Source organism: Lactuca sativa, chromosome 6 (assembly GCF_002870075.4).
Source record: "Lactuca sativa cultivar Salinas chromosome 6, Lsat_Salinas_v11, whole genome shotgun sequence".
NCBI lineage: Eukaryota > Viridiplantae > Streptophyta > Magnoliopsida > Asterales > Asteraceae > Lactuca > Lactuca sativa.
This window is the reverse complement of record NC_056628.2, coordinates 155,967,052-155,987,234: the sequence shown is the minus strand read 5'-3', so window position 1 is coordinate 155,987,234 and position 20,183 is coordinate 155,967,052. Positions and strand designations below refer to the sequence as shown.

The following is a 20,183-nucleotide window of genomic DNA, read 5'->3' as shown; positions in this document are numbered from 1 at the left end:
AATTTATATTATTCTGATGTATTTGGATATCATTGATACACCTTGATTCACCATGGTCTTTAAGATGTTTTAGATACTGGTTTTATTAATTTAAAATTCGAAATTTTTAGTCTTAATTTTTACGACGTTACATAATGCTTTTATATGCTTGAAGTAGGTAAATGATGAAAGATGTTAAGAAATTTATGTTTTATGATGATGCCTAATAGGTGTTTGATGAAATGCATAAGAGAAGCGATATTATAGCATTTGCTTTATCATGAGTTTAAAGTAACTTTTATGTAGCTTTTCATTTCCACCTTTTTCCTATATGATTACTAGTTTTCTTGAAAACCCCTCCCCAAATACACATACCAACATTGCTTAATTTGTGGTTGGTTATCTGTTTTCTTTTGGAAAATAATACTTTAGGATGACTTTATCGGTGGAAATGGATTTTGTAGTGCTCTTTACATGATAAATGTTAGGTAGTTTTTATAATCTCTTATGGTCAAATATAGACTTGATTATGCGTCGATTATCAGTTTAAAACATTTTCGGTTGACCTGGTGTATTTTTTTGGTGTAATCCAATAAATCATGAACAAACGGTATATTAGTTGTGACATCCCGGAATTTAGGTCCAAGACTGTGAACGGTCAAGTTCACAGTAAGTCTCTTGGTAATTTGACTCATTGAGTTTTAATATATCTAATGTAAAATAAATGAGTTATTTCAACTATTATAAGATCCCAAATGATATCTTACTTCCAAATATGTAATATGGAAAATAAATCAAATAGCTCAAAACTACAACCCAAGGAATGCGTGTGAAAACCTGAAATTTCGTATTAAGCAGTTGTGAGCAAAACAAACATTTTAGCCTCGAAGTACGTGTTTCCTTTTTTCCAAAAATATAAAGAACATCCAAAACAAAGTTTGTATGCAAAAGATACGACCGTTTTAAGAATCCAAAACCAGTATAATAATGTTTTTCTTAAAACCACTAAAACCGTTTCTATCCTGTGAGGGACTTGCACACCGCAAATGGAAATTTCGAAAGCATTTTTGGACTCAAGCTATAGCCTAATATTTAATTTTATATTTGAAATATTTTTGTAAAAGTATTTACAAAAGTCAAAAATAAGACGTTTTCAACTTAATTAAATGCGAAACTTTAAACGTCGTTTCACAGAGATCAGTATAACATAATTCAATTATGTCTACATTTTTGGAATCACCACGACCTGAACCTTAAGCAAGCACTTTTAGAAAATTTATATAATCGATGAGAGGGCACGAGAATTGAGGTATAAATCATGATAAATAAATATATATAAAAATTCTATTGTAGTTATTATTGTGAATAACGTTTATAAAACGTATAATGACAAAGCCACTATGTATGTGTGTATGTATGTATGTATATATATATATATATATATATATATATATATATGTATATATATATATGGTGTCGTATGCGACTTCAAATGATCCAAATTAGTCGTGTAATCAAAATGCATATATGTTATATAATTAAAATTATATAACAATACTAAATAGGGAAAAGTGAATATACCCTTAAGGGTATATAAACTTAGGTACACAAACATACCATAATACGTCGTTTTGTTTGATATATTCATTATAATGTTCTTAAACTTCAATCCCTTTAAAGATTTTCCAAATTTCACTATTATCTTTATCTTACATCACATCTTTTTGTTGAACACCTACTAGGCTATATATATTGTAGTTGAAAAAACTATGTAAGAGGAAGATAAATATGTAATTTATAAAAATCATGGAAGTAAATCAAGTTATAAGTTAAATTATAAGAACATTGGACAATTAGAATGTATTATATGATACAAAACGACGTAGTATGGTGAGTTTGGATATCTAAGCTTATATACCATTAAGGGTATATTTACTTTTCCCAAATAAATAAATAAATAAATAAATAAATAAATATATATATATATATATACTAGTCGTTTACCCGCGCTAAGCGCCGGGCGGCAAAGAGTTTCTTTCGGAAGATAGTTTTATCAGTGATGATTAGTTTCCTTTAGACGTGAGCTATGCATTGCGTCCATTTGGTAGACTATTTTGTGTCGAATAGTTCATTTCAACGGATAGTTTCTTGCTAGTGCATAGTCATACAATACGACAGAAGTTGAGTCTACATTTGGAATTTCATCTAATAGTTCATACTTTATTTTACAATATATATATATATATATATATATATATATATATATATATATATATATATATATATATATATATATATATATATAACAACAAATTGTAATCAAATGTTAGGTTAGAGGAAATAGTTACAGCAAGGATTTTACAATTTAGATGATTTCACTTTATAATTTCATCACAAAAGAGCTGTTTGTCAGGCTTGTTCACTAACTTGTTCAAGCCATTGTCAATCGATAGTTTGTATCAAGTAAAAGCAAATTACAGTGGTTATATATGACATAATCAAGAACACTCTGAAATATAAAAGAAAGTCTTACCTCTCCATTAGCCTTCCATGGTTTCTTTGACTGAAAATAATCAAAGAAAGCAGGAAAAAATACATGTAAGAACAAATATTAGTCTGAAGGATATTGCCCATTTTTTCCTGAAAATAATCAAAGAAAGCAGGAAAAAATACATGTAAGAACAAATATTAGGTAAAGTTGGAAACCTTACCACAGTCAACCCAAAATCATTATTTGTTACTACAGCTTGTTAAGTACAAAAAAAAAAAAAAAAAAAAAAAAAAAAAATTGTTTGAATTCAAGAATTATGAGGGTAGTGTTGCACAAAATCCCCATTACAAGAATCTTCGATCACCCCATCTTAACTAACGAAAAAATCCAACTAATCTTCTCTCTCACTTTCTATCTCTCTCTCAAAATACTCATGTAAACAAGAAATTTTGTGTTTTAGGTCAAAAAAAATGGTATATAGTTTCTCCATTAATGTTTGTAAATATGCTTCATGATTGAGTATTTTGGGAAAACTGTAGAAAGATACTTCAAGAATAAATAAGAGTGGTTAATTAACATCAACAAACACTCGATATATTTAACTTTTGGCAAAAAAATAGGGTTGATTTCATTGGGGTTAACAATAGCTTTAGGGATGTGGAGTAAGAAAAATCGGAGGAGAATCCTCGCACAACTCCGTCGTATTCATCATCTCCGACTCCAATTTTCCTCTCCAAGCTCTAACTTTCTACCTCTGTCATTTTGATTTCCCTCTCCAACCTTCGATTTTTTTTAATCCTCCATGTCTACCTCGACTTATACTCTTTAACTCTGTCACTTCCGGCTTGTCATCCTCTCCACAAAATCACATAAGATTGCAAAAGCAATTTGGACCAATTTTAAGCTTGGCAAGTGACGTGGATCATGTATTTGCGCAAAGGAGGTAGTGGTGGACGCTCGCCACCATATGCTCGGTCGATTAGGGTTTTTTTTATGCACACCCAAATCCATACACGAATTCGATCCGGTTTGAGCAATGAAGAACTTTTTGAGGTGATTGAAATGGCTTGAAATGTCTTCTGGTTGATGGGTTGTAGATGATTATGTCACGTGTGTCATCGATTAAACATACTAATCCATTGCAAGAACCCAAAATCTTGATTGAAGTTTTAGGGTCCATCTCAGGTGGCTTTGATTTGGTGAGTAGTGTTGTGTGTAGGAAGGAGACGGAAAGAATAGGGTTTCTATTTTATGACGGCGGTTATTGTGTGTAGAGAGAATATTAGGGTACCATCTAATACCTAATACCGTGTATAGCTATACTATGTGATTATAAGCTTAATACTATTGTACATGAGGTAATAGGTATTGTACTTCTTAATTTTCAAGAAATGGGCAATATCCTTAATAATATAGTGTGTGTGTGTATATATATATATATATATATATATATATATATATATATATATACTAGCCGTAGACCCGCGCAAAGCGGCGGCGAAAAATAGTTTCTCATTCGGCAATAAGTTCTATACGGAAACATGTTAGATTTCAAGTAACACAAAACATATGCATATTGTTATCGATCGGTTTTACGGCAACAAATAAATGTAACCCTCGCAATACAAAAGAAACTAAATATTTTGGTGTGTAGTGTACGTTTATAGTCCTTCATTTTAGAAATCAGGACACATCCATACGAAGTGACTTGCTTATACCTTTATTAGTATTGATAAAGTTAATAAAAGGGAGAATCAAAGTTAATCTTAACAACCCGGTTTGCTTGATACAGATAAGTCTAAACGGATATATCCTATTATCCACTTTAATATCTAAAGTTTTAAAACGAAAAATAATAAAATTAATACAACCATATTTTATGGAACATGAATAACAAATGGAAAACTAATTTTCTATTAGTCATAAATCATACATAGATATTTTTTTTAATATTAAACAAAGTATTTGATTTTACAACTGATTGGTCAATTTCTATTAGAGGACATAAACAATAAATAAAGCTTAAAAAAAATTACAAATAAAATGGCCTATATAATGGATAATTTGTTTTATTTTAATTGGATAAGAGATCGGGTCAAATTTTTAGAAGAGATAAGATTTCAAAGGTAATCAGATTAAAATTTAATATTATTTTATTCATGATTAGTTGTACTTTATGCTTAGAGAGTTGAACGTCTTAAAAAAATAATATTATTTTATTGGATCTATTTATAGAAATAGTAGGATTTCTTTTATAAGGTAGTATATATATATATATATATATATATATATATATATATATAAATTTTTATATATGTGATGTAACATTTCCAAATAACAAGACAAAACTGCAAATTTGGTCCTTGTGGTTTTCAAAAACCTTTGGATGGGGTCCAAAAAGTTTCCAGCTTGCATAGAAGGTCCAAAATCAAGGTTTTTCTGGGTTTTTGGTCCAAAAAAACTTAAAAAGACGATTATGCCCTTTTATTTTCTTTTTTTTATTTTTTATAATTATTCTAATGATGTTTTAATTAAAAAATAAAAATAAAAAAAAAAGAAAAAAAAAAGTATCCCCACCCTCTCTCTCTCTCTCTCTGAACCAACACGCCTTAAGACACACACACACATCTCTTGAGCTCTCCGACAAAACTAACACATATAGAGAATCGATCTCTCAAAACCCCCATGTGTATCTCAATCTCTAAAAACAATCGATTTTCAATCCATCTGTATGAACGATCGTTGCGGTGTTTTGGCTCCATCAAATCGTCGGTAGTGTTACAGTAGTGGTGGTTGTTTTATGGCTCTCCGATGAACGGACCTGCGTAAGGGATGCACCTATGTTTTACTATGAAGACGAAGGTTGATGATGGTCTGGTTGCGATTTATTCAAGACTTGTTCACATACCCATTCCTATTTACTCCTCCTCCTCCCTTCTTCTTCTTGTTCGATTCTAGTCGATTTCAAATGGGATTTTCAAGATGTAAATTGGGTTAATCGATCAAAGGTTGTAGTGTTTTTTGATTTAATTCGTTGGTGAAATTAGTATCGAGAGATGGAGAAGCTGAATTTTGTGAAAAACGGTGTCCTGAGACTGCCACCTGGGTTCAGGTTCCACCCGACGGATGAAGAACTTGTGGTACAATACTTGAAGCGCAAGGCCCAGTCTTGTCCTTTGCCGGCATCCATCATCCCTGAGGTCGATGTGAACAAGTCTGATCCATGAAATTAGGGTTCTTAAGAACTGGTCAAAAATTAGGGCTCGTCACAATGTCTCAAGCTTTTCTTCCTTTTCCTCAGTACCTCAATCGGAGAGGATGTTCAGTGGTGATGATAGTGAAAAAGGGCATGTAGGAGGTGAGATGACGATGGTGAAGAAACTATGGTCTGTCACTATCTCTCAAGCTTTCTATCTGTTTATCAGCGAAACTATCTTGTTGTAATCATGTTAATTAAAAGACGTAGAAGAAGATGATTTGGGAGATTCTTGAAGAGAAACCATGGTAGATCGTAGGATTTAACAGGGACAAAAATTCCATCTACATCCTCCGTATTCTTCATAGATTTCCAAATAAACAACCATCATAATCGCAAAAGGGCCGATCGGGATGATGATAAAAAACGCAGATGAGATTTTTGAGAAGACGAAGAGAGAGAGAGAGAGAGAGAGAGAGAGAGAGGGGGGGGATACTTTTTTGCTTTTTTCTTTATTTTTTAATTAAAACAGCATTAGAATAATTATAAAAAATACAAAAAAGAAAAAAAAAAAAGGGCATAATCGTCTTTTTAAGTTTTTTTGACCAAAAACCCAGAAAAACCTTCATTTTTGACCTTCCATGCAAGCTGAAAACTTTTTGAACCCCATCCAAAGGTTTTGAAAACCACAATGACCAAATTTCCAGTTTTGTCAAATAACAATTAGTAGTACATATTGCAAAATTTGGACACTTATTATGTATAAATATTCAATTTCTTTATCTACATTACAAACATACATGAAAACTTCTAATGTGAAAGTGAGTGAATATTATGGTATAAAATGCCTCCAACCAATATACACATACATACAATAAGAATGTATATTAAATCGATTAAAAATATACATCCATACCAATCAATAAATTCATACACAAATAAACACATACACAAAATACATAATTATTGAACCAATATAATTTAATAAGACATACCAAATGAAACAAATACACACATTACATACATAATGAAACAAATACATTATACAAAATACACAAATAATTAAACGAATAGTTCAAATAAATTGCACAAGTTTGGAGTTTTCATTTAACTAAAAAGAAAGCCTAAAAGTTTCCTTAACACTTTTCAATTATCCTATCGTACCAGAAATGGGTTGCTTGCTGCCATTCCCTTTCATTAATCGTGCAAGCAAAACGAGAACACTCCAACATCTTCTGATCACCATCTTCTTCATTCCCTGTCAAAACACCAAAACCCAAATAAAAGAGAGGGAAAACAAAACACCCTTGATCGATTCTGCCAGTGTCATCATCCTTTGGATTGGAGGCCAAATTTCAAAAAAAAAAAAAAAAAAAAAAAAAAAAAAAAAAAAATCAAGAGGATTACCGGTTGCTGCTTCGTCCTTACTCTTCAATCCAAACTGTTTCCCATTTCCTTCGTGTTTACTTCCGATCGAACGAGGAGAAGAGCAGCCAAGAACAGCCATACCAAACCATCGATCTGAAAATCCTTGAATCTCTTTCCCTTTTCGCCCATCGCACCATTCTTCTTTTCCGTCGAGCTCCACTTCCGAAATCCCAGCCGCTTCGCTGCTTTTCCTTTTCCCTCTCTTCGGCCCCTTTCGATCCCGGAAACACCGCCTTCGCAAGCAATCGACCCCAAAAACCCCCTGATTAGTCGCTGCGAGCTTCCTCTTGCCTTCGGCCTTCTTCGTGGTCTGCCAAGACCGAGGAACCGGAAGCAACGCCGCTACCCTCGTACGCCTCTTCCCCCGCCGCTTCGATCCTTATCTTCTTCGGCTACGTCAAACACCGGAGACGACATCCTCCTTCGCGATCGATCGATCAAGCAAATCCGGATTGAGCACCATGCGAGCCTCCATCTCCCGTCTTCGTTCACTGCTTTGGCATTCGATTAGTATCTCCTTTTCCTTCATATGCCCGATCAAACAAAGAAAACGAAAACACGGGATGTAAATTTAAGCCCTAATTTCATTTAGTGTGTGAAAGGACCAAAATGCCCCCACTGTTAAACTATTTATTCAAAATCAGCCCCAACCCCAATTACTGAATCCATTTGTTTAAAACAACCCCTCGTTTGCTATTTTTTTTTTACCAAAACAGTCCAAACCAGATAATTAAATTACCAAAAAGCCCCTATACTTTAGCAAAATTACAAGTCAGTCCCTAATAATTCAAATTTGTTACAAATTGGCCCTGAGAGTATTTAAAAGTTCAAGAATTGTGGAGTTACGCTTTCTCACGTCATACTTCTCAAAGAAACCGAATTTGAACGATTGGAACTCACGCTTCAAAGGTGAGTGCCTACAGCCCCTTATTTGATTTTTACATGACATTGCATATTATAACAAGCACGTTATTAAACTTTGTAGTATTTCAAAGATTCAAGCTATTACTATGCATGTTTATTTATATGTTTAAGTACACAACGTTTTTATTTATATGTTCATTAATTTGAAACATTCATTTTTATAAAAGCGAGCCCACCACACTTTTGTAAACATGTCAAATATACTTGGCTTTTATAAACCTCATACAACGATATTTATTATGCCTAGTGACTTAATCACAATTAAGTTAGGGCTGAGAGCTATTCACAAACTTTTTAGTTAAGGGATTTTAGTGAGACATTATTCATTAGCTGAGTCTAAACACTTAGCATACCCACACTACTACAACCGTTAATCTTCAAAGCGAGATACATATGTACTGATCTATAAGGGGTTGACGTCCCCACCTACAGTTGCTAGCTACAACCTTAACTGATCAATCGAAGCGGGTGATAGGTGTCTATAATTGTCACTACAATGTCCAATGAAGCGTTGTAAGGGGTACATTTTAGTTACATAGCTCGGTTATAGGACTCATTATAACATTAATTAGAATATATATCCCTCTCCTACAACCATGGGCTTGGTTGCTTTCAAAACAATTTTAAGTATGGAATTGCTTATGTAACAATATACTTTGGTTTTCAATGATATTCAAAGATTCTTTATAAACATGGTTTTTTTTTAAGTATGGATTTACTTATACAAAAATACATTTTGGCTTTTAAAGACTCATTGCAAACACTATTTCAACTATTGTTATTCATATAAAGATAATACTTTTTAGACTTTTTAAAACTATTACTATGGTTAAACAGAAAACTTGTAACTCTCACCAACCATCTGTTGACCCTCAAAACTACATGTATTCTCAGGATATCACTAAACAAACGTTCAAGACGGATTGGATTACAGGTGACCTACTTTACTTGATGTTGTATTATATGTTTATCTGTTAAGGCAATTCATGTATTATTATTATTATTATTATTATATGTAAAAACCTTTTATTTAAATATCAGGATTGAACTCGAATGTTATTTTTTTTATTGTTGTACTTGTGATATATATTCAGTTTACCTGTTATCCATGAACATAGTCGCACAGCCTAATGTGTTCCACCGCTTCGGTTGAGGGTGACATTCGTTGTCATTCGCATAAATCTACTCCAAACTAAGCTCAAACAGTTGTAGAAGGATCAAGTGTATTTCATAGAATATAAACATGCCCCTTATGTTGATTACTTACAGGTTTGTTCTGTCATTTTGTGCCTCAATAATCATCAATAAACTTGAGCTAGATCTTGGTTTTGTCAACTATATTTAATAATAACTTATTGTAAATCTTAAATTATACATAAATAAAAGAATTTCACTTTTTGATGTGGGTAAAATTGGAAATATATCAAATTTGTTGCATTTTCTGAAAAATATTGTTTATGATAGTGTATGTTATCTTGTAGACATTGTTATATGGGAAATTGAACTCAATTAATATAAACAACGACATGTTTTGATGCCATTACTCTTGAATATAGTTTAAAAAGGAACACTAACTAAATCAAATGAACTTGGATGCAAAAAAGTCGGAACCTTTTTTGGGATCGGGGTCCATCAATGATGCAAAAATCAAACCTTTTTGGTGAAATTTCATTCAAACCTACAATTGATCTACAACAATAATTAGGTCACAAATAGGCAATTCTACTAATGCAGGTGGCTGGTGGAGATGGAGGATGAAGAAGATGCAAGTCGATGGTGAAGATGGAGGGGGAGATGCATTTAGAGGTGAAGAATGAGGATTGTAACACCCATTCCTCAGGTACATTTCTGTATGTTATTAAAGCTTATTATTTTGGGAATTATGGTTCTGCGTGGGGCATAGATAACCAATTATGCAAGGCGTAATTTATTAAATCCATGCGAGAGTTTTATTACCTACGTAAGGCATAAGTGCACGGGGTTCAAACTGTAATTGTGGGATTTTGAGCCCTATTTAAGGACCTTAAACCTTTGAGGCCCTTCTTATGTTCAACCTCCACTTCCATAGCCACCATCTCGAATCTCTAATCCTCTTGAGCAAGATTTGAGCATTTTGTGTGTTTTTAGTGCATTGTGAAGAAAGAGAAGTCCATCCTTGAAAATTTGTTAAGCTCAAGCTTGTAGATATAGAGCCTACATTGCATTATTCAGCTCCAGAAGGTATAAAGCTTGTACCTTGCTGATCCATGTAATAGATCTTATTAGCTTCTTAGTTTTCATGTTCTTTTTTCCCATAATCTTGAGTCTTGTGAGTATGAGTTACTACCTTCTGGTTGTCATTTATTGTTGTCTATAAGGTTGATAAGTCATAAAAATAGGATCTTGGTTGTTTCATTCACCCATCCATGTGTTTTTGGACATTAGAAGGTGTTAGGAAACTAGGGTTTGGATTTGAGCTCTATTTAGCCATGCAAATACATAAAGTTAGGAACTTTATCAGTTTAGATGTTTATTAGGACCATATCTAAGCAATAGGTGGTTGGTCTTTATAGATTAAGAGCTAAAAATGGAAGTGACTTAACAACATTGTATAGAGGACGTAAATTCAGCTACCCCCAACGTAGCCTGATGGTTCCCTGATCCTTCCATCTGAGGTTCTACGCAGCACATAGAGCGTTGTGTACGCAAGGCGTAGCACCAGAGTGTGTAATTGGTCAAAATTTGACTTTTGGTCAAGATGAGTGGGGTCTAGCCTTTGGAGGGTAAAATTGTCTTTTACCTTAGAAAGAGAAAATATAATTAGGGCCCTTGATTATCGATTACCACCATAATTATTAATTAGAGTTTGGTTTTGTATATGTTTAGTGGGAGAGATTTTACCACCAGAAGATCGTGTGTGATATCTATTCATTTATCTATCGAGGTGAGTCTTCTCATAGTAGTGTAGGACACTAAGTGTTATTATGTGCTTGTTCTCTTTGTGATTAATGTTGATATACATGTATGTTATGTGTTTGTAGGGTGAAATAGACTCAGCTACTCGGGGGTAAAGTATACTTTTTCGGCAGGAAAAAATCGATCGAGTTCAAATAGACTCGAGGGAGGCATAGACCCGGGGGTGAAATAGACTCGTTCGGTTGAAAAACATTGATTGAGTTGAAATGGATTTGGGGTGAAATAGCCTCATTACAGCTTCGAGCTGATATGTATGTATGGTATGCGGTATTTTGTGGAAATCACTAAGCTTTGTGCTTACGGTTTCATTTGTGTGTTCCAAGTACTTTTGATTCCAATGGGAAGATCTCGACGTGATTTCATTGCATCCACAAGTGTTTCGCATGCTATGGCATGTTTTGTACTCTAATAACTATTTGATTCATTTTATACTTTGATTGGGCTTTTGGAATGAATAAATAGTTGTTTTCGGTTGACTTAAAGAAAAAAATTACTTAGTATTTTTGGGACGTTACAAGGATGGAGGAGATAAAGTTGATGTTGTGGAACTGAACGTGAGAGATTAGAGCAAGCAAGAGAGAAACGAGAAAGGAGAGGGTATTGATAGGGGTAAGGTGGGTAGGTCTAAGTCATTTAAATGCAACCAGTGACCAAAATCGAAATAAAACCAAACCACGTGGATGGACCAAGTTTAAAAAAAGATTATGAGCCAAATATACAAATTACCTTAAACCATATGGACCGTCATATAATTTACTCTTATTATAATAATTTTAAATTACATTAAATGATTATAAAAGTATTAAAAATGTTAAAAGAAAATAAAATTTAAATAAATTTAATAGTTTAAAACTTATATATATATATATATATATATATATATATATATATATATATATATATATATATATATATATATATAAATTCAACGTAATTAAGGTAACTTTAAATTAAACCAAACAAGTAACTTTGTTAAGAACTTTAATGGAGAAGAAAGAAGAGTTAGAGATAATATAAAAGTTATGTCACTTATGAAAAAGTATAACCTATGTTGTATCACATTCTTTACAACATAGGGATGTTTATATTAGATATGTTACTCTTTATATCTCTACGCAACTAGTAGTGCTAACTTTTACTAATGCACCAATTATTTGTGTCATTCATCAATTATTTACAACACTCCCTCCTGATGACACAATTTAAAATTTAGCGTTCAACTTTGAAGTACTGCCTCATTAAAAACCTCGCTAAAAAAAACTCAATGGGAAAAAACTTTAGTTAACGGAAAAAGAGTGCAATGTATAATTGACTTCCCCTCATCTAGACATTTATTATACTACTAGGGGTGAACCCCGTGTATTACATGGATGTATTTAAAACAATTAAATATGTTTAAACATTTGAGAAATTTGAATTTATAAGAAAAATAAAAAAAAAAATATTGAATTATTAAAAATAAAGTGTTTTTTCTTTTTTTAAATTTAAACAAATAATTTAGATAAATAACCAAAGCAAATTAATGAGCTTTTATTTTAGTAATTTTGAAATTATAAGGAAAGTCTATTAATGAAATTTATATGCATTTATTATTAAATTTAAATATAATATGGAATTTAATAAAATAGAAATCCACAAAATTACATGTGGAATAAAAGTTAATTCAAAATAACCACAAAATGACATGTAGCAAAATGAATGAGAGTATGACATCTAGCAAAATGAATGAAAGTATGACATGTGACAAAATTATTTTCATTTATTAGGGTAGATATGTTGTGCAGATGTCTCATTCTAATGCCATGTACATACTTTATGAAGATTGTCGTAGAAAGTTCGTTCGTAAAAAGGTTTGTTGCATTGTCCATATTTAAACATTTCAAGACTCTTTCTATGTAATTCGATTGGTGCACAAGTATTCCATTAGGCATATGCTCGATCTATAAACCAAGACAATATTTGGTTTTTCCAAAGTCTTTCATTTCAAATTCTTTCTTCAAAAGTTCAATCACTTCAAGGATTTCTTTATTCGTCCTAGTAATGCTTAGATCATCAACATAGACAATAATTATCACATATTTGGATGTTATTTTCTTAATAAATACGCATGGACAAATAGTGTTATTTTTATAACCTTTACTTGCTTAAATGATTGTACCACATGTGTCTAGATTGATTTAACCCATATAAAGATCTTTGTAGTTTTATAGAATGCATTTCTTTGGGTTTTGTACATAATTCTTTAGGCATTTTAAATCCTTCAGGGATATTCATATAGATATCACTATCAAGTGATTCATACAAGTAAGTTGTAACAACACCCATAAGATGCATCTCTAAATTTTCAATTGATGTTAGGCTGATTAAATATCTAAAAGTGGTTACATCCATTACAATAGAATAGGTTTTTTCATAATCAATTCCAGGCCTTTGTGAGAAACCTTGAGCCACAAGCCTAACCACATATCTTACAATTTTGTCTTTCTCATTTCTTTTTCGTACGAAGATCCATCTATATCCTAATGGTTTCACAACACGAGGTGTGAGAATAATGTCTCAAAAGATCTTGCTCTTATTAAGAGAAGTTAATTCATCTTGCATAACCTCTTTCCATTTAGCCTAGTCAGGTCTCTTTTGACATTCAATGACAAATTGTGGTTCAGGATCATCATTCATAATATCACATGCAATTGAATAAGAAAATATGACACTTATATTACCAATTTCATTTTGGTCATTTATTCTAATTGTTTCACCATAATTTATTCCAATCTCTTTATCATTTATTTCCTCCCTTGGGAGCAAAGCAAACATTTTAGTCTCGAAGTACGTGTTTCCTTTTTTCCAAATATATAAAGAACATCCAAAACAGAGTTTGTATGCAAAAGATACGACCGTTTTAAGAATCCAAAACTAGTATAATAATGTTTTTCTTAAAACCACTAAAACCGTTTCTATCCGGTGAGGGACTTGCACACCTCAAATGGAAATTCCGAAAGCATTTTTGGACTCAAGCTATAGTCTAATATTTAATTTCATATTTGAAATATTTTTGTAAAAGTATTTACAAAAGTAAAAAATCAGACGTTTTCAGCTTAATTAAACGCGAAACTTTAAACGTCGTTTCACAGAGATCAGTATAACATAATTCAATTTTGTCTACATTTTTGGAATCACCACGACCTGAACCTTAAGCAAGCACTTTTAGAAAATTTATATAATCGATGAGAGGGCATGAGAATTATGTGACATCCTCATTTTTCACGGCCAGAAAAGACCGATTTGTTTATGCTTTGTTTTATAGATCAGAGTAATCGTTTAAAGAAAACGGTTGCGGAATTTGTTCCCAAAACAAGATATGATAAAAACTTATCAAAACATTTCTCAAAGAGAATGTATTTTCATTAAATAATAAAACATCGGGATGTCATGTTCTTATACAGACACATAAGCATAAACAGAACATACATTCATTTACTCTAGTGATTTACATCTCCTTTAATTTCTCAGTGCAAATCAGCTTCGTATCGATACCTGTGATACAATTAAACTGAGTGGGTCAGGCTTGGGACCCTGGTGAGCATATAGGGTTTTCAACCCACAATAATACATTTATTATATTCAATTATCAAACAATCAAACCAAATACTCATTCCCATTATCTCCTTTATTTCTTAAGGATTTACCCTAAGAATCAACTATCCTTTATCCATTTATTCCTAAGGATTGACCTAAGGAATTGACACAAAGTCCCCACTGCCAAGGTCCACAAATTATGACTGGTAAACACTTAGTTCAACATACTTAACAAACACCTAGTTCTAATACTCCTAGTGAACAATTAATTCGAAACATCTGGTGAATACTTAGTTCTAAAACTCTTAGTGAGCATACTCAGTTCAACAACACCAAGTGAACACATCTAGTTCAAAAATACTTAATGAACACATTGACTTCAAACACTAAGTGAACACATAGAGTTCTAAAATACCTAATGAACACATTGAGTCCAAAAATACCAAGTGAACACATAGAGTTCTAAAATACCTAATGAACACATTGAGTCCAAAATACCAAGTGAACACATAGAGTTATAAAATACCTAATGAACACATTGAGTCCAAAAATACCAAGTGAACACATAGAGTTATAAAATACCTAATGAACACATTGAGTTCAAATACTTATTATTTCGTCTCACATCAAATATTTCATATACCCATGTCATATTTGTAGATATAAAATACATATACAGTTTAACTCATTTAAAAACTATATAAAACGTCCATTCCACACTCATCTTAAATAAGCAAACAATGTATAAACACATAACACGTATTTCTTAGCAAATACTTCATATCTATGCGTTAGAAGAACGTAACCACACACTCACACATATAAACAACTTTATATTATACACATAGCACATATTTCATAGCAAATACTTAATATTTATGTGTTAGAAGAAAGTGACCACACACTCACTCATATAAACAACAATATATATACACATAGCACGTATTTTATAAAATACTTCATATCTATGTGTAATACGAAAGTGACTATACACTCACTTGATCAGAAGACGATCGGACAGCACTACAGCTTGTAGAAGTAATATTCTTCGCGGGCAGAGCTTCGGCTCGGAAACTCTTTTCTTCTCGGGATCTTCGGGCTTCGGAACTTGCTTCGGGTCTCGGGGTTGATACCGGGGCTTCGGGGGTACTTCTGTGCACGTAAATCGATGTAATATGGGAGAGAGATGAGAGAATGAGCAACCAAACTCGGTTGGCCCTTCAAATCTATTTATAGGGCAAAACTGGCCTTTTCCACGTCGTGGAACCTTTTGCCACGTCGTGGGCTTGGTCGTCACTGCATGTGTCATCGCAAGTTGCATCTGGGGGACTCGGGGACTCCCAGAGGTGTCAGGAGACTTGCCACGTCGTGGCACTGCTTGCCACGTCGTGGTCTCTGACAGTTTTGGGGTTTCGCGCCCCGAACTTCAGAAATTCATAACTTTTGCATACGAACTCCGTTTTCGACGTTCTTTATATCGACGCGAATGTGAGATTATGCTCTACAACTCTCGTTTAGACTTCATTGGCTAATTTTGACTTTATTTCTAATATATTATAATTATATTACTTATATATTATTTTTAGTAGGTCGGGACAGGAAAACTCCGTTATAAACTCATAACTCCTTCATCTGAACTCCGTTTTCATCTGTCTTTTTATCGTTGGACTACTATCGATGTGATCTTCAATTCTCATTTAGATTGTTTTGGATAAATATCGCTCTAACGTAAATTCACTTTTTACGTCACGTTGTGTCGTGTTGGTTCTGTCGCGAAACTTCGACAGGTCATAACTTCTTCGTTATAACTCGGATTTTGGCGTTCTTTATATGCACAGAAACCTTGTGACATATACTACAAATTGGTTAAGATTAATCCTTCTAAATAATCTTCCATCAAAAAGTCATTTTTGACGCCTATCGTCTCTAAATTGACTAGCCCGGATCTACGGGCGTTACAAATTAAGGTATAAATCACGTTAAATAAATATATATAAATTATATTGTAATTATTATTATGAATAAAGTTTATAAAACGTATAACGACAAAGCCACTATATCAATATATATATATATATATATATATATATATATATATATATATATATATATATATATATATATTGGGTGTCGTATGCGACTTCAAATGATCTAAATTAGTCGTGTAATCAAAATGCATATATGTTATATAATTAAAATTATATAACAATACTAAATAGGGAAAATTGAATATACCCTTAAGGGTATATAAGCTTAAGTACCCAAACATACTATAATACGTCGTTTTGTTTGATATATTCGTTATAATGTTCTTAAACTTCAACCCCTAACTTGATTTACTTTAAAGATTTTCCAAATTTCACTAGTATCTTTATCTTACATCACATTTTTTTGCTGAACACCTACTAGGCTATATATATTGTAGTTGAAAATGAAAACTATGTAAGAGGAAGATAAATATGTAATTTATAAAAATCATGGAAGTAAATCAAGTTATAAGTTAAATTATAAGAACATTGGACAATTAGAATGTATTATATGATATACAAAACGACGTAGTATAGTGATTTTGGATGTAGTATAGTGATTTTGGATACCTAAGCGTATATACCATTAAGGGTATATTCACTTTTCCCAAATAAATAAATAAATAAATAAATATATATATATATATATATATATATATATATATATATATATATATATATATATATATATATATGTGTGATGTAACATTTCCAAATAACAATTAGTAGTACATATTGCAAAATTTGGACACTTATTATGTATAAATATTCAATTTCTTTATCTACATTACAAACATACATGAAAACTTCTAATGTGAAAGTGAGTGAATATTATGGTATAAAATGCCTCCAACCAATATACACATACATACAATAAGAATGTATATTAAATCGATTAAAAATATACATCCATACCAATCAATAAATTCATACACAAATAAACACATACACAAAATACATAATTATTGAACCACTATAATTTAATAAGACATACCAAATGAAACAAATACACACATTACATACATAATGAAACAAATACATTATACAAAATACACAAATAATTAAACGAATAGTTCAAATAAATTGCACAAGTTTGGAGTTTTCATTTAACTAAAAAGAAAGCCTAAAAGTTTCCTTAACACTTTTCAATTATCCTATCGTACCAGAAATGGGTTGCTTGCTGCCATTCCCTTTCATTAATCGTGCAAGCAAAACGAGAACACTCCAACATCTTCTGATCACCATCTTCTTCATTCCCTGTCAAAACACCAAAACCCAAATAAAAGAGAGGGAAAACAAAACACCCTTGATCGATTCTGCCAGTGTCATCATCCTTTGGATTGGAGGCCAAATTTCAAAAAAAAAAAAAAAAAAAAAAAAAAAAAAAAAAAAAAAAAAAAAATCAAGAGGATTACCGGTTGCTGCTTCGTCCTTACTCTTCAATCCAAACTGTTTCCCATTTCCTTCGTGTTTACTTCCGATCGAACGAGGAGAAGAGCAGCCAAGAACAGCCATACCAAACCATCGATCTGAAAATCCTTGAATCTCTTTCCCTTTTCGCCCATCGCACCATTCTTCTTTTCCGTCGAGCTCCACTTCCGAAATCCCAGCCGCTTCGCTGCTTTTCCTTTTCCCTCTCTTCGGCCCCTTTCGATCCCGGAAACACCGCCTTCGCAAGCAATCGACCCCAAAAACCCCCTGATTAGTCGCTGCGAGCTTCCTCTTGCCTTCGGCCTTCTTCGTGGTCTGCCAAGACCGAGGAACCGGAAGCAACGCCGCTACCCTCGTACGCCTCTTCCCCCGCCGCTTCGATCCTTATCTTCTTCGGCTACGTCAAACACCGGAGACGACATCCTCCTTCGCGATCGATCGATCAAGCAAATCCGGATTGAGCACCATGCGAGCCTCCATCTCCCGTCTTCGTTCACTGCTTTGGCATTCGATTAGTATCTCCTTTTCCTTCATATGCCCGATCAAACAAAGAAAACGAAAACACGGGATGTAAATTTAAGCCCTAATTTCATTTAGTGTGTGAAAGGACCAAAATGCCCCCACTGTTAAACTATTTATTCAAAATCAGCCCCAACCCCAATTACTGAATCCATTTGTTTAAAACAACCCCTCGTTTGCTATTTTTTTTTACCAAAACAGTCCAAACCAGATAATTAAATTACCAAAAAGCCCCTATACTTTAGCAAAATTACAAGTCAGTCCCTAATAATTCAAATTTGTTACAAATTGGCTCTGAGAGTATTTAAAAGTTCAAGAATTGTGGATTTATTGTTTCTCACGTCAAACTTCTCAAAGAAACTGAATTTGAACTATTGGAACTCACGCTTCAAAGGTGAGTGCCTACAGCCCCTTTTTAATATTTTAATTATTTTCGTGCGTGCGCACGTGCATTGGGGTACATGTGCCTATATATTTTGTTTATACAAATTAATTTCCTTTTTATAAGAAAATACAATAAATCTTGTTTATAAAAATATTATTATTTAACAATTACAATATTATTACGAATAAACTAGTATAAGTTTTTAGTTTATGTATTATGGTTATTTTATCGTGAAATAACCATTTCACACAACAAATACTAGACGATACAAAATTAAATGATTTTTATGTGACATTGCATATTATAACAAGCATGTTATTTAACTCTGTAGTATTTCAAGTATTCAAGCTATTACTATGCATGTTTATTTATATGTTTAAGTACACAACGTTTTTATTTATATGCTCATTGATTTGAAACATTCATTTTTATAAAAGCGAGCACACCACACTTTTGTAAACATGTCAAATATACTCAGCTTAAATAAACCTCATACAACGATATTTATTATGCCTAGTGACTTAATCACAATTAAGTTAGGGCTGAGAGCTATTCACAAACCTTTTAGTTAAGGGATTTTAGTGAGACATATTCATTAGCTGAGTCTAAACACTTAGCATACCCACACTACTACAACCGTTAATCTTCAATGCAAGATACATATGTTTTAATCTATAAGGGGTTAACGTCCTCACCTACAGTTGCTAGCTACAACCTTAACTGATCAATCGAAGCGGGTGATAGGTGTCTATAATTGTCACTACAATGTCCAATGAAGCGTTGTAACGGGTACATTTTAGTTACATAGCTCGGTTATAGGACTCACTATAACATTAATTAGAATATATATCCCTCTCCTACAACCATGGGCTTGGTTGCTTTCAAAACAATTTTAAGTATGGAATTGCTTATGTAACAATATACTTTGGTTTTCAATGATATTCAAAGATTCTTTACAAACATGGTTTTTTTTTTTAAGTATGGATTTACTTATACAAAAATACATTTTGGCTTTTAAAGACTCATTGCAAACACTATTTCAACTATTGTTATTCATATAAAGATAATACTTTTTAGACTTTTTAAAAGTATTACTATGGTTAAACAGAAAACTTGTAACTCTCACCAACCTTGTGTTGACCCTCAAAACTACATGTATTCTCAGGATATCACTAAACAAACGTTCAAGACGGATTGGATTACAGGTGACCTACTTTACTTGATGTTGTATTATATGTTTATCTGTTAAGGCAATTCATGTATTATTATTAT

General features: G+C 32.5%; 3 long non-coding RNA genes across 3 annotated transcripts; 1 reads left to right on the top strand and 2 right to left on the bottom strand.

Moving 5' to 3' along the window:
* Window positions 1-6,665: 6,665 nt before the first annotated feature.
* On the bottom strand, window positions 6,666-7,589 carry LOC128126655 (uncharacterized). Its single transcript, XR_008224621.1, has 2 exons — window positions 7,074-7,589; window positions 6,666-6,924 (listed from the first exon to the last, which is right to left on the bottom strand). It is a non-coding gene; the product is annotated as an uncharacterized LOC128126655 (long non-coding RNA).
* A 2,164-nt stretch (window positions 7,590-9,753) lies between these two features.
* LOC111901229 (uncharacterized) lies at window positions 9,754-11,444 on the top strand. Its single transcript, XR_002853443.3, has 3 exons — window positions 9,754-9,858; window positions 10,884-10,941; window positions 11,039-11,444. It is a non-coding gene; the product is annotated as an uncharacterized LOC111901229 (long non-coding RNA).
* A 6,078-nt stretch (window positions 11,445-17,522) lies between these two features.
* LOC128126654 (uncharacterized) lies at window positions 17,523-18,535 on the bottom strand. The gene is made up of 2 exons (XR_008224620.1): window positions 17,992-18,535; window positions 17,523-17,833 (listed from the first exon to the last, which is right to left on the bottom strand). It is a non-coding gene; the product is annotated as an uncharacterized LOC128126654 (long non-coding RNA).
* Window positions 18,536-20,183: the final 1,648 nt, after the last annotated feature.